We start from the raw sequence: 14,188 nt of genomic DNA on the forward strand, positions 1-14,188 counted from the left end.
GGACTCTTGAACTTTCCCGACTTTATCCACAGTCGATGTCACACCTTCCATTACGCTAAAGTACACTCACGTTACCTTCCAGAGCTGAGGAAACTGTTGACACAAGGGTAACGCCACTTGGACATTAAGCTAGTCTGCAAAATATGCCAGAAGGTAGTGCCAAAATAAGATGAGAAGCAGAACTGACATTTGACATTGTCTGAAACGTACATGATTATTTTAAAAAGCAACAAACTGACACTGTAAAACGATTATGATAGTTAGGGTTGAGCCGAGTACTTGTTTCAGACGAGTATCCGGTAGGGATGAAGCATTTTTGACGAGTACGAGCATCATATGAGTAAAACTCATCAATACTCGTGCTCGTGCTGAAGGAAAATCCTCATAACCACCGGTCCCAAACCTACTTTTTGTGCCACAAACCGGTTTCACCCAAGACAATAGTTTCACAGACCGGCCTTCATTTGCTTGATAATCGTTAATGACGCCAGACAGTTGTAGTCTAATAATAAACCGTCCGCAGTGGCTTAATGTAAAACAGATCATAAAAATCTTTTTTTTAATGAATTGATAATAAATAATAGTAAATAATTGTAACAAATAATTACAGTATTTTCTGCACTATAAGGCGCACTGGATTATAAGGCGCACCTTTAATGAATTGTTTATTTTGTAATTTATTTCAAACTTTCTGTGCTGCCCGGTACCTAACGTACCTATCTGGTGATTGGGGACTACTGACATAGACAAATGTAACAGAAAATCTCTGCTCTTAATTTGACACTTTCTCACTTCAGTTCAGATTAATAATCTATATACTGTATGGATATGTTATCTGCACAGACAGACACACACATGTGCTCTGTCTCTCGCTCTAAAACTTTTTTTTTAATTAAAAAGAAGAAAAAGAAGTTGTGTTGAGTATGAAAACTCTTGTTCATGCATACTTTATAGTTCATAATTTCCTATTGCATGCATTCTATTCATTAATGCACTTCATGTTCTGAGTTCATAAAAAACTTGTCCTGTAAATAGTTCTCTTACTTTTGTGACCAAAAACATTGATCTGAATCTTAATTTTGAGGCTTTTCTGTAAATAGTTTTAAAATGAACAATACGGCAACTTCTGATCAATCCATATCAATTTCAGACTTAAAATAATGTACGGATATAAGCCCCACCCATTTCCGATCAAACCACACCCACTTCAGGTTTAAGCCACGCCTATTCCGAGTACAGACACGGTAAGGATAATTTATATAGTTGAACAGATACAGATAGTTGTGTACTCGCTCAAAACTAATAATAATACCCTCTCGTTTATTCGTTGCCTCCGGGTTGGAAAGCGCCACATACTTGTTTACCCAGTTGACTACGACCGTCATCGTGACGGCCAAAGTTTCTTCTTTTGGTGGGAAAATCACAAAAAAGCACAGAACACTTTGGATTCCCACTTCCTTGGAACTTTTTTTGTTTGACACACACAAAAATTAATGATCATCCACCAAAGACGTCAGCAGTCTAGAAATAAAAACAGGAACATTTTTCTTTGACTTTCCCTTAACCCTGGTCCTCTTAGTGGTTTTCTGAACAGGATACCTGTACATAAATATGAAAGGTGCAGTCGAAGTTTCAAATTAGTCTATGTTAGCATCACAGATCATCTGCTAATTACATTAAACAAAGATTTATGTCTCCATGGTCGGCATCCATCACTTAAAACTTCCAAGTTGCGAGGGGCACCATTAAACCCTACAATAAATCTCACGTGAGGACTCATTTCTTTAGTTGATTTGACAAGCAGGGCAGTTGAATTAAAAGCGTAACAGAAGACAATACTCAATCCTGACCCCCTGCCTCATCTCATCAGTATCACTTCAACGTATACAGGTACAAACATCAGAGCAGGTGGCTATGTTCACGCAACTATCGGCATCTCGATCGGAAAACATGTAAGTTTGTGTGAATTTGCCATCTCCAGACTGTCAGATGTTTACCCTCAGCAAACATGTTGCCTTCAAAAGACAAGCTGCTGAAGCACTTCTGCTTTGTTTACTGTCAGCAGCTCTGTGTGAGCAGTTGCTGGCAATAAAGGAAGTAGTAAGTCAACAGAGTGGCTCCTCAGGGTAACAATCCTACTAATAATAGCTGGAAAACATTACAGATAAGGAGTGGTTAATCGTATAAGAAAAGCCGAAAAATAAAGCAAATTATCAGCAAGATCGCTCGTACGCAAAGTCTGGTGAGTCTGGTATCAGATCGAAACAAGAAAATCTTCAACATAACCTCAGATGTCGCATTTACGGTTAGATGGGAAATACAAATTTTCAAACATGATTTGTTGTATCTGGCAGTGTTCAATTTACACAAAGTGACATCTGTAACAAATCAGCCCTCTGAATGTACAAACCTCAAACAAGACAGCCAAGTTTTCCCGTAATGTAACCGGACAAAAGAGCAATAATCCCATGAAAGTTTGATTCTCATAATCTGACGCCTTTACAGGGAAATTCTACATCAGAATCATGTCGGTTTTATTAACAGTCAATAATTTTAACAGACAAACAACATTATTGGTAGTTTTCTTCAGGAGCTCAGTTAAGACTTACCAAACTTAAATCGGCATTGTTACTATTTGTGGGCTCCGTAAAGATTGGACTGATTCTACCACACAAAAGATTTAAACACTTCATCTCCCACCATATATAGTCCTTGAGATATGTAATATTCTCTTGAATCAGTGAAAGCTCAAAATGAGTCAACAATCAAAAAATATAAGTTTATATGTACTAAAACTGATGCTTTAAAAACGTTACCTTCAATGAGTATTTTGCTTCTGCTTTCTCTGATAATGTCCCCCTCCTTCTGACAGATGGATTACTTTTGTTTCAAGGAGGCTACGATTCTACTGGTCGGCCAATTTTTTTTATTTTATTTTATTAAACAATATATTTTTTAAGAATCTCGAATTTACATAAGAACCAAGACTAATAAGTCCAGCCACAGCTCTCCTGGTGAAAAATACGACAGGGTTATCAGTGGATTGACAGGGAGAGACATTCCAGGCTCGCAGAAAGTCTGTTTTCCATTACAAAGTCAGAATTTATCCTCCTCTCTACATTTCTTTCAAAACAAGAGAAGGAAAATGGTGAAGACATTAAGCTCTCTCTGGAGAGGAACACGTTACATAATATAATTCCATCCAAGGACAGGCACCTCAGTTTAGGCCTCATCCAAGTTGATGCAGAGGACACCTGCGACAAAGTTACACAATAAAAACAACAATAATAAAAACCAAAACACCGAAGCGTGTCAGTTAAACTTTCTTTTATGTCTCAAGTTTTCTTTCGCAGCTTTAGGATTAAAGCTGGTGCAATTTTGCGGTCGAGCAGTGATGGGTTGTGGACGTTGTATCTACAGACTCAGACAGTGTGAACACTGAGGAGACGAGGCATGAGCACAATCTGGGGCGGGTCAAAATAAAACAGAGCAAATGTTTTAGCTAATGCCAGTAATGGCAGACGGACAAGAAACAATAGAAAGAGAGGAAAACTCTAATAAGGGAAATGAAAATCAGGCTCATCTGCATGGACTCCGGGGGAGTGGGGGGGGACACACACACCACCTGCATTCAGAGCCCCCCCCCCAATCAACCCAACTAAACGCCTGCAGGGCCTTGCCAGTGTTTCGGTGGGACCCGACGACACGCTGCATATGAATGGCCTCGTAAACGGCAGATAAAGGGAGGCTTGGGCGGATTCAGAGGTGAATTAACAGTAAACCTAATCTAACATATGCTGAAATCAAGTGTGACATTTCAGTTTAGGGTGTTGTGAGGTTGCAACAAGAATTCCTGCAGATTATCCCCCCCCCCCCCAATCAGAGGACGATTTACAGTCAACAAAAGCGGCACGAACATGTTATAAACTTATTTTAATAGAGATGGAACACAAACCTTTTGAACTTATTTGGACTCATTCATGTTTTGTGAGGAGTCACCTCCATGTCTCTCTCATCCTGGCTCTCAGGACGGCCCTCTGGCTGCACACAGACCCCTGATTGCTTAACCGAGTCCCTTTGGACAGTGTCTATCGCTAACCTTTAGACGGGTTAAACATTCTCTCCTCCCAATTTCCACTTCCCTTCCAGCTCCCAATACAATCTGTGTACATGCTGGCCATTCCTTCTTAAGTTGTTACAGCGGGTGGAGTCCTGGGTGGAGTCTGCATGTTTAAAGTATCGGATATGTGTGATTGTGTGGGAGGGGGATCCGTGTGTGCAAGAGACACAGGGAGGATGGTGGAGGATGCTGCATAGTGAAGGTTTCTAGGGGTTTATTGGCGGTCAGAGAAAGAGTTATGACTGTTACTGATGCGGTGTGGCTCACTGGTAAGCAGAACAGATGGGCAGCAGAGGCCTGAAGTGGGCTGAGGCTGTCACACACAAGACTCCAGATCAGTGCAGTATAAATTACATATTACTTTACATATTAAATTACATTACATATTGTCAAAAAGCCACCCCTGTCCCATTGTCTCGCCAGTGTCCTCATTTTTCGACATGAATTTGACAATATTCTCACCTCCACTGTTACTCGAGGAGACAAAAAGCAATAGTCCCATTCTGATGCCACTGTAGCACCTTAATTCCACCCCCACAGTTCTGTTTGAATGCAAATGAAGGGGTGTCTGTTTGCAGAGGTGCACCAGTGTTGTCTATCGGTGTTTTTAGTTACCGCTCCGGGGGATTTCACACATGCAGTAGCAACAGGTAACCAGCACTGTTAAATCAGCAACGTTAACTCTGAATGCTGAGGAATGCCAGCTTGCAGTGTGAACACACACGGAGGTGGCATCATGGCATCTGGAGTCGGTCCAGACTAACGGGGTTTGAAAGAGACCAGTGACCCCGTTACGCCTCCGTGGTGCACACAGGAGTACAGAAGAGGCTGAACAGCGGCTGGAGTGTGGCCCTATTAAAGATATAATAACATATTAAAAACTGTGTGTGAACGCCGGACATGTGAGCTGACAGCAGGTGTATCTGGGGACGACCTCTTCTTCGCATGAGCATTGCTTTATTTTCACACGGAAACTTTTAATCCACACAGGATGCTGTAGGCACATAACTCAAGTCACAGAACATCCTTTGGGTGTTCAAGTTTTAGTTCACATGAGAAAACATTCAATTCATACACGGGGTCGTGATTTAATTATGATTAATACATCTGATTATATCCCCCGCTAATAGGAAAAAGGCATATTTTCATGGGACTTTCTTTTAGGGTGGGGAAAATAAATAAATACCAGATGATGATTCATGTCTTAACAGCTAAATACAAATAGCAGCTGTTTGCCCATAAGTGTAAACAGAAAATGGGGGACAGGGGGGGGAGGCTCCCCTCCAACATGTGCAGATCTAGTTACTGTTTTTACATTGATGCAAACAGCATTAATTCAGTTTTCAAGTGTGATTTTGGATATTCCTGAAGCAGCCGCTGTCACTAAGCAGGAATCCTGTGTGGGAAATGAAAATTTCAGGAATAAAACGCAGGAATAATTTTTGGTAACACTGAGCAAATGTCACCCATGTAAGGAATTTCTCAGGAAACCCTCATTTGCACTTCAAACAACACGTTTGCACCGGGCTGAAGGAGCCCAAACGCACCACATTTGCTGTCAATGTGTTGAACCGGACGACAGAGAGGCGGACGCACAAAGATCTCACCGACTCCAGGCTGCGGCGCAGACGCGGACCCGAGGGCGCAGCTCCGGTTTCACGGCTGGAGGTATAAACTGTGGGAAACTGACCGAAAAGCTGCTTAAATCCACAAAGAGCGCTTTATGCTGCCGTGTTTAAAGTCCGTCGGGATTTCCGTGAGACGCTCTCCGTGCGTGTGGAGACGAGCCTCCTGCGCGCCGCTCTGAAGGCTGGGCGCTTTTCTGGCGCTTTCAACTCCTCCCACAGCGCGCCGTCGGAGCCGCTGTCAGGGCGCACAGCTCCGCTTGTCGGATCACACGCCTCCGTTGTCCGCGATAAAATAATAAACGTGTTGAATCATCAGCAGATTCTGGACCTCGTTTTCCAAAATATAACTGTGCGGAACTCTTTAAATATACAGTTTTGTCAGTGTCGGGAAAAACCGGCATGGTGGACATTGGACTGCATGGCTAAATAGTGAGAATTGGTTAATTAACTTGTTTTGTTAATTGCAATTTTAAAAAAAATAGTTGCAGTAATTCCCTTTACAAAAGAGAAAACAGATAATCAGAGTCAGTTATCTTAACCTGAATGATTCATTTGAATGATTCACAAAAAACAAACAAAAAAACCCCCCAGAATTCTAGTTTCCCCTGATTCCATTCTCAGTTTTTTCTTAATAAAGTCCCCTCATTTGAATGATATTTCATGCACTTTTACACAGATAATATTTAATATGTCAAATATCAAAAGGCATCAGTAGAAATGCCACTAGACAGGAGAATGTTGAACAAACCCCTCATCTGACACAAAACCTCCTCTCCACTCCCAGAATGAGCTAAAGTCCTCCGTTGGAACACAAAATGAAAAAATAAAAATCCCTAAATAATACCAAAGCTCATGCCTTTATGTGTTTCAAATGAATTTCATGTATCAGTGAAAGTTCATACGTTCCGTCATGATGATCAATAGATCCAGATCCTACATTATAGGAAATCATATTTACGTTTGCAACTACTAAGCTCCTAATGAGAAACATATGATTTTACTCTAGGAGTAGTAAAAATGGGATTTAAAGCACCATCATCATAGTGACATCATCAACATGCCCTGGGTGCAATGGATTAACTCTTTGTGGTGATACACTCACATGTCTGCCCAGAGGCTGAAGATCTCATAGGAAATACCGACATTCTGATTGTTCAGGTTCGACATGAAGCAGAGGTCCAGTAAAGTCTTTGAGTGCGAATAGCTTCCTCAAAAAGAGAAATAACTCAGCACACAGATCCATAATTTCACTTGTAACAGAGCCCTACTACACTTTGGTGTCGCTCCTTATTATATTGTAGGGATATTTTATGTACCCAATATCTAAATGTGAATACTTTCCTCCACCTCTGAAGAAATGATGTCTTTAAGTGGAAACAGATTGTCCCCACTACCCTAACCCCAACCAAAATACTAGAAACCAATCTAAATCTTCACGGACCACCAACATGTATTTCATAATGATCACTTATTGCATAAAAATCCAACCGTCGATGCCAATTTAACCAAACGAGGACAATGTCACATAAGTTTCAAATTAAATGTCGCCTTTTCTGTTTTCTGTTGGAGGGGAAAAACTTAAGTTGCCAAGAAGAAACTAAAAATCATCTATCAAACACACACATACTGTATTTGTAACTCAATGGAACAATTTCTATTTGTTGTAAAGAGCTGCAAATATTTATGCAAAGACTGTGAGTACACAGAAATTATAATTCAGATTTGTTTTGTAAAAGGTAGAGAATGTCATTTTCTTTGTGGTACAGATGTTTATATTTTCCACCACAATAGAAGCTAAGGTTCAAAGTTATGCGTATACATCATTTGTGCAGATGTACTGTGTAGGGGTATTCAATGCTAGACCTTCTGGAGTGGAAAAATATGTGTCAGGTTGGGTTAAACCTAAGAAAAAGTCTCTTTTGTGTTTTCTAATAGACAGATGCCAAATCAAAGTTGTTCCCCTTTATCTGCTGGACCCTCTTTAATCCCTAAAATTCAATCAGGGATTATGCCTCAGAAGGTTCAAATCAGTTTTTGCTAAAGCATAAACTAAAGTATAAACAGTTTATGCAAAAGCCAGGCCTCATAAAATGTGCAGATATTTCACATTTCTCCTGTGATATTATGCTATAATGAATTAATCCATGATGCTGTGATTCCCTTCAAACGGAAATCGACTTCTCCAAAAGAAATTCATTAACAACTTGTAAATTGGGCTTTATCTCACGCAGGAAAAAACAGACAAATCATGCTGTGAAGTCCTCAGATGTTGGTGATTCCAAACCGAAGACGCAATAATAAGATCCAGCTTTGGATGAAATGTTTTGCTAACAATTATATGGTTTGCTTCTAAAAAAAACACCATGTGATTTATCCAAGATAACACTTTTAACAGAGTTAAGATCGTATTTCTGACATGGTGAAAAATGATGAATTATATCAGTTTTAAAGAGCTGAAGCCATAAAAGCTCAGTTGTGGATGGACAGTATCCTTAATCTATCACTGCACTTAAATAATGCCCTCTGTTGTGGGATGTGAACACACTGGGGGAGCACAGAGAAACTATTCATATTAAGGTCACGACCACCCCTGGAGCTAAAATTGGGGTTAAGCTCATAACAGACGCTTCCAGAAGACATTTGAACACATTTGGAGACTGGATTTATTATCAATTTACCCGACTGAAAATAACTAAGTAGAAGGAAAAACAAACAGGATGAAATGCTCATTTGACATGTTTGTCAACTTACAAGTTACCACAAGTCACGTATGGACATGCTTGAGTTGGCAAACATGGCGTTCGATCAGTCCACCAACACTTGACATTAATGGCATGAACTTTGCCTGACTCAAGAAATTCTGATCCATGTTTTACATCGAACACCGTTATCAGATCAAACTTTAAATGTGTCCTCTCCTCACACTAAGGATTCTTAATTGTTTTGAAATGATGCCGAGCTGTTCTTATAAATGCCATTTACAGGACCGTCTGTTTGGACTTTGGATATCTTCATTTTATGATTAATCATTAACGACTATTTCTTGAACCAGATGAGCATGAGCGTACGGTACACTTATTTGAAACGTGACTCCTGTTTTAAGGTCACGACATGCAAAAATGTTGAAAAAAAAAAAAAAAAAGCCAGCTTTGCTGTCCAATGAGAGCCCCCAACTTCCTTTGAGTGATGTCACCATTTTTTGGATCTAGGTACACTTTACAGAGTATCAAAAGGAAAACTGTAGGCAGACAGTATGCAGGAAGTCCATTTCTGAATCTGCTGTTGAAGCACACTGTATTCCCACAATGCAATTAAATAGAGAAAATGCTTACAGGTCAAAAAATTAAAATTAATTGTGGGTGGTGATAAAACAGCTACCTAAAGTCCCCTGGAAAAAAAATAAAAATATGCATTAAAGCTGCAGAAATAAATGAGAATGTGATGTTTTATTTGCATTTTCCGAGGTTGTAATGAGAATCACAGTATCACATATATTCTAATAATAACTAACAAAACAGTCGTAATGATCAGCAAAGGTGCTTGTGTTGCATTAAATTGGTATGCAGTATTGCTTTGGGACATAAAGCACAGAAGAGGTTTAATTTGATTAGTTCTTGGTCAAAAAAAATAAATGTGTTGTACAAATGTGAAAAGGTGACCTGATAATAAGAGTGGATGTAAAGAATCCACTTGAAAATATCAAGGTCGTCAGTCCAATAGTTACTGAGATATTTATTATAACAGCAGAAAATCAAAACTGCTTCATTCACTCAGCAGAGATCAGTGAGAAAACATGTTTAATTTGTATATAAATGTATCCACCATGCTACCAGTATGATGGAACAGCAATAAGGAACAGAGTAAGTCACTTTATTACCACAGAGGGCAACTCATGTCCGTAGAGACACAAGAGATGCCCCCGCCTGCCAATCTTATGACATATTCACCCTCTGTCTGAGGCAGAAATGAGATAAAACACCGTTTTTTTTCCACCATGTTATATTTAATTTCATAATCAGGTTTTATTTTCAAGCTATTTCTTTCACAACGCTTGCTTCACAAAAATAAGGAAAGAAAAAAAAGACAAATTTAAAAAAATGTCCTCTGATGATGAGATGGGATGGAGGGATGTTAGTTGCTTCATAATTGTACATAATTGTAATGTGTACCAAGAACAAGCAAACTCACCAAAGGTTACTCTGCAATTAAGGAAGAAAAGGCATCTTTTCTCTGTTCACTGAAGTGATATCTGATTGGATGGCAGGTCTGACATTTTGCCGAGGTAATGTGTGCGTCCCACAACCTGGATATTTCCAACGCAGCCAGTAACCAAATATCTCCGTTTGGAGAAACTACAGGTGTAACAGGTGCTCTTCACCCTCTAAACACGAAACATGTTAATGATGGATAGTTTTACTTCCCTTGGTAAATGTGTTAATCAAATAATGCTAAAAAAAACCCCCCCAACAACAATACCACACAAAAGCACCAAAACAGCCATAACTCATGTATGAGGCCATCCTAAAGTCTCTTTTCTAGAGAGGCAAGGCCTGTGCCAACACCGGAACAATCACTATTTAATGTTTTAGTAGCCTATATCTCATCAAAATTCAGGTTTATATTCTAATTTTCAGGATAAACACGATTCAGGACAGCCGCTCGTGAATCAGGACCTTCCTGAATTTTTCATGAATGTCTGATCATCCCACTGAACAATGTGTAAATCATATTATCCTCCATAAAGAACAAGAACCAATATCTGCTCTCAGGAGAGGGTTTCCTTATGTTACTGAAGAAGGCTTTGAGATTATTGCATTTTACTGTGGTCACTTTGTCCACTAAGAGCTTGACTGATGGTTGCTTTTGTTTAAGTGAATATATCTGTGTATATTCGTGTGTGTGTGTGTGTGTGTGTGTGTGTTTACTCAATTCACAGATTTTCTTTGTCTGGCTCATTCTTTGTGGTTTTGAAGCTTGGAGGATGTGGTTGCAGCAGCAGGAGGGCATAGGTGAAGGTCCGGCACAGCTGCACAACGGGAGGGGGTGGGCTGTGGTAGAAAAGCCTCCAGGCACTGGGAATACATTAATGAGTTTTTCCACATGTATTATATTATTAATCTTGGCATGAAATATAGCACCGTTTTAGGGGGAATGTGATTAAATGTAAGCAATTGTCTTTATTTTTCTTTGGGTCAAATGTCAGGTTTATCCCAAGATCCTTTGGTGAAATTAAACCACAGCCCACTCCCAGTAATGCTCTGTGGAGGTTTGTGGAATGTTGCAATAAACAATTAATTGAAAGCAAAATGAAACTTCCATCAGCTTCTGGGAAAAACAATGCAAAATAAGAGCGAACCAGTTGAGTGAGCATTTTAGACATTTTAGAAGTCAAAAGAGTTAGGAAGAGAGAAACTTTTCTTATGTTAAATAAGGATTATCCATCATTCTCTTTGCTCTCAATGTTCTGCTTCATGTTTATTCTGTTGAAGAGGTGTTCAAAACCAGTTACACTGATAATCTCTAGACAGTCTAACCACTACAGCTCCTTTATTTAAATGCACTTACAAATGATTCTGACGGCATCGACGTGTTGGAAGTTTTTGTTAATAGAAAATCGCTTGGTAATTGTACAGTATGTGGAACATTAATGGTTGACATGGGTGAGACATTACTTTATCCATTTCGTAAAGGAAGAAACGGAGCAGCTGTCTTTGTCTTTTTCCATTAGTAAGCAATTAAGTGTCACGTTCTTCGCAGTAGAGGTTTCTCACTTTGAATGTCACTGGGGGCTAAAAATGACCAAACACAACAAAAGGAAAATAATGAAATTGCTGCCATGGAATCGTGGTCTGACTACAGAAGCCACACATTCACACAGTCAGTGTCATGAAGCAGTGATGCTGCCGGATTCAAGCTCCAAATTGGTCACACAGTTGGCAGAGTTGATGAAACACGGATTGAATTCACCTTTCCACCCTTTCTATTTACTTTTCAATGTTCCCACCTCAGGTACAAAAATTCATACCGCTTGCACTTGATTGGCTTGAAGTCCGCAGAACCAGTGGAGGGAAGACACTGAATTAACAGGTTCAGTCAGCATGAAATTATAACAGATCAATCGTATCAACAGCACAAGTAACGCGTCTTATAAGTCATACATGGTGACGAAACATATGGTCATGACCAGAGGATGGAAATAATGTTTCAGGCAGAATATTAATGTCCACATTTTCTGCCAGGTTTACAATGTGAGGCATTTTAGAGCAGTAACAGCTCCTGGTGCAGCTTTTATATGGCTTTGCCACAATGAACTGTAATGGGTCTCATACAGTAATAAAGTACCTCAGTATGACCGCAAACTAACCTTTAAGTAACGCTTTAACAGCCACTGGTAACAAACCCAGCACTGCATTTCCTCACTGGCTGTTGGTTTATTTCCTTTTTCTGTTGGACTCGCATCCTAAATATTTTCCGTTTATGCCTACAGAGAATGTGTCAGAGTTAAAACAGCCGCGAGGAAGAAGCGTTTCATATGCTAATCGTCGATTAAAAAAAATGCACAAACATGTTTGTACACACTGTTCCATTAGAGACGCTGGATAATTTCAACAAAGCCAGCTGACTTCCAGAGCATCTTTGCAAATTTTCTTCCTTTCGATGTGATAATAATTGACCAGTTTAATGTCACGTTGTTCATTGAAAATCCACCAATAATCCAACATGTATTGTGTAGCTTACAGGCTGCACTTAATTCTAGACTCACTAAATATATGTTGAACTGTGGTTTCCACAATACACAAAGCAACTGAAGAGAATGGAGATCCAGTTTAGCCATCTATATTGAAATAGAAAGACAGTGAATCATGTATGATAAAGAGGTAGGGGGAAAAACATCTGGATGAATTAGTTATGAGATTGTCCACATGTGAAGCAGACCAGCGGTTATAAAATATTAACATTTCAACATGCTGGAAAATAAAAGGTTGGGCTGTAGTGAATTATTTTCCGAAAAGGCCAGTTTGGCCAGTCTCATCCCAGAAAGAGAATTGCAGCACTGACTTGATTTCTCTTTTCTGGTTATCATTAACGTGTCATTTAGCAGTCAAAAGCTGAGGCAATAATAGAATTACTTTTCCAATTAGACTCAATGTCATTGAGCTTTGCCCTGAAGGATCCCAGCGAGTACTATATGGAAGGAGAGGGTGGAGGGAGCAGTGCAAAGTGTCCAAATGTCATAGGCATATGGGTTCATGCCATATGAACACACCCTGTTTTGTCCATCACAGATAAGAATCAATCTATATATAGATAATGAATCTGTCAGGGACATATTGCTATCAGTGTACCCCCCTTGTCCAGTGGAAGGGAGTCAGAATGGAATAAACCATCACAAACTGGAAAGTATAGCAGCTTCCAGTTATTCTTTCAGCTGTGTTCTCGTAAAGCAAGGTGATAAGTGTTAAAGAGGAACCCAGATAACACACAACACCCTGTAGCATAGCTGAGCTTCATAATTTACATGCATACAGATCTCACTGTAAGAACACACGTGCATCTCATCGCTGCTTCCATCATCTCACCAGGACTCAGTCAAACAATAAGCCCATACCCCGGCAGCCAGCACCTAAATGACCGGTATCTGGAGTAACACAGCCACCTCACGCCACGTTAAAGCACACACTCAGCTGTCAGCCTCTCCTCCCAGGCTGCAGTGGCACCGATGCCTCAGGGGGGTTTGGTCACCACTCTCAGAATAAGATTTTTTTTTAAAAACACACCCATTAACCCTTTTATTTTACTGTAAACCACCAGAGAGAGGAGGGACTCACCGTGTGGAAGGCAGGAGCCAGGTGAAGCGAGCTGGGGCTGCAGTGGTGGAGGAATCCCCCTGGTAGTGTATGTGTAAGAGTGTGTGAGAGGGAGTATGGAAGTGTGCGAGTGTGTGAGAGCGTATGTGTGTAAGTGTGTGTGTGTGTGTGTGTGTGTGTGTGTGTGTGTGTGTGTGTGTGTGTGTGTGTGTGTGTATGTATGTATGTGTGTGTGTGTGTGCGTGTGTGTGTGTGAGCGAGGAGTCAGAGCTGATCCAGCAGATGCAGGCGGGAGCCACCAATAGAATGAAGAAGAGAGGAGTGTGTGAGAGACAGAGGGAGGGAAAGACAGCAGAGGAGGGGTCTGATAGCATTACATCATGGACTACGGGAACGGTGGGTGTGCAAGGGGTGGGCTACGAGTGGGGGAAGGTGTGTGTGTTTGTGTGTGTGTGTGTGTGTGTGTGTGTGTCCTTGCATTTGTGTCTGCATCACCATCATTGTATATTCTCCCTCTGCAGCAGTCCACAGGATGATCAAATATTGTGTATGCTGCATGCAGAGCAGTGTCGTCATGGTTTTTGCACCTGTGTGTGTGTGTGTGTGTGTGTGTGTGTGTGTGTGCACGTGGT

General features: G+C 40.3%; 1 protein-coding gene across 3 annotated transcripts in view; it reads right to left on the reverse strand.

Moving 5' to 3' along the window:
• Positions 1-13,705, reverse strand: part of LOC137597772 (semaphorin-4B-like) — a 47,127-nt gene extending 33,422 nt beyond the window's left edge. Inside the window, exon 1 of one of the 3 annotated variants that reach the window (XM_068318383.1) lies at positions 13,578-13,705. The gene's annotated coding sequence lies outside the window, so the exon portion shown is untranslated. Of the gene's footprint in view, positions 1-5,716; positions 5,934-13,577 lie in introns of those variants that run through there. The other 2 variants (XM_068318367.1, XM_068318375.1) reach the window with 2 other exon arrangements.
• Positions 13,706-14,188: the final 483 nt, after the last annotated feature.

This window comes from Antennarius striatus, chromosome 1 (genome assembly GCF_040054535.1).
Source record: "Antennarius striatus isolate MH-2024 chromosome 1, ASM4005453v1, whole genome shotgun sequence".
Taxonomy (NCBI): Eukaryota; Metazoa; Chordata; class Actinopteri; order Lophiiformes; family Antennariidae; genus Antennarius; species Antennarius striatus.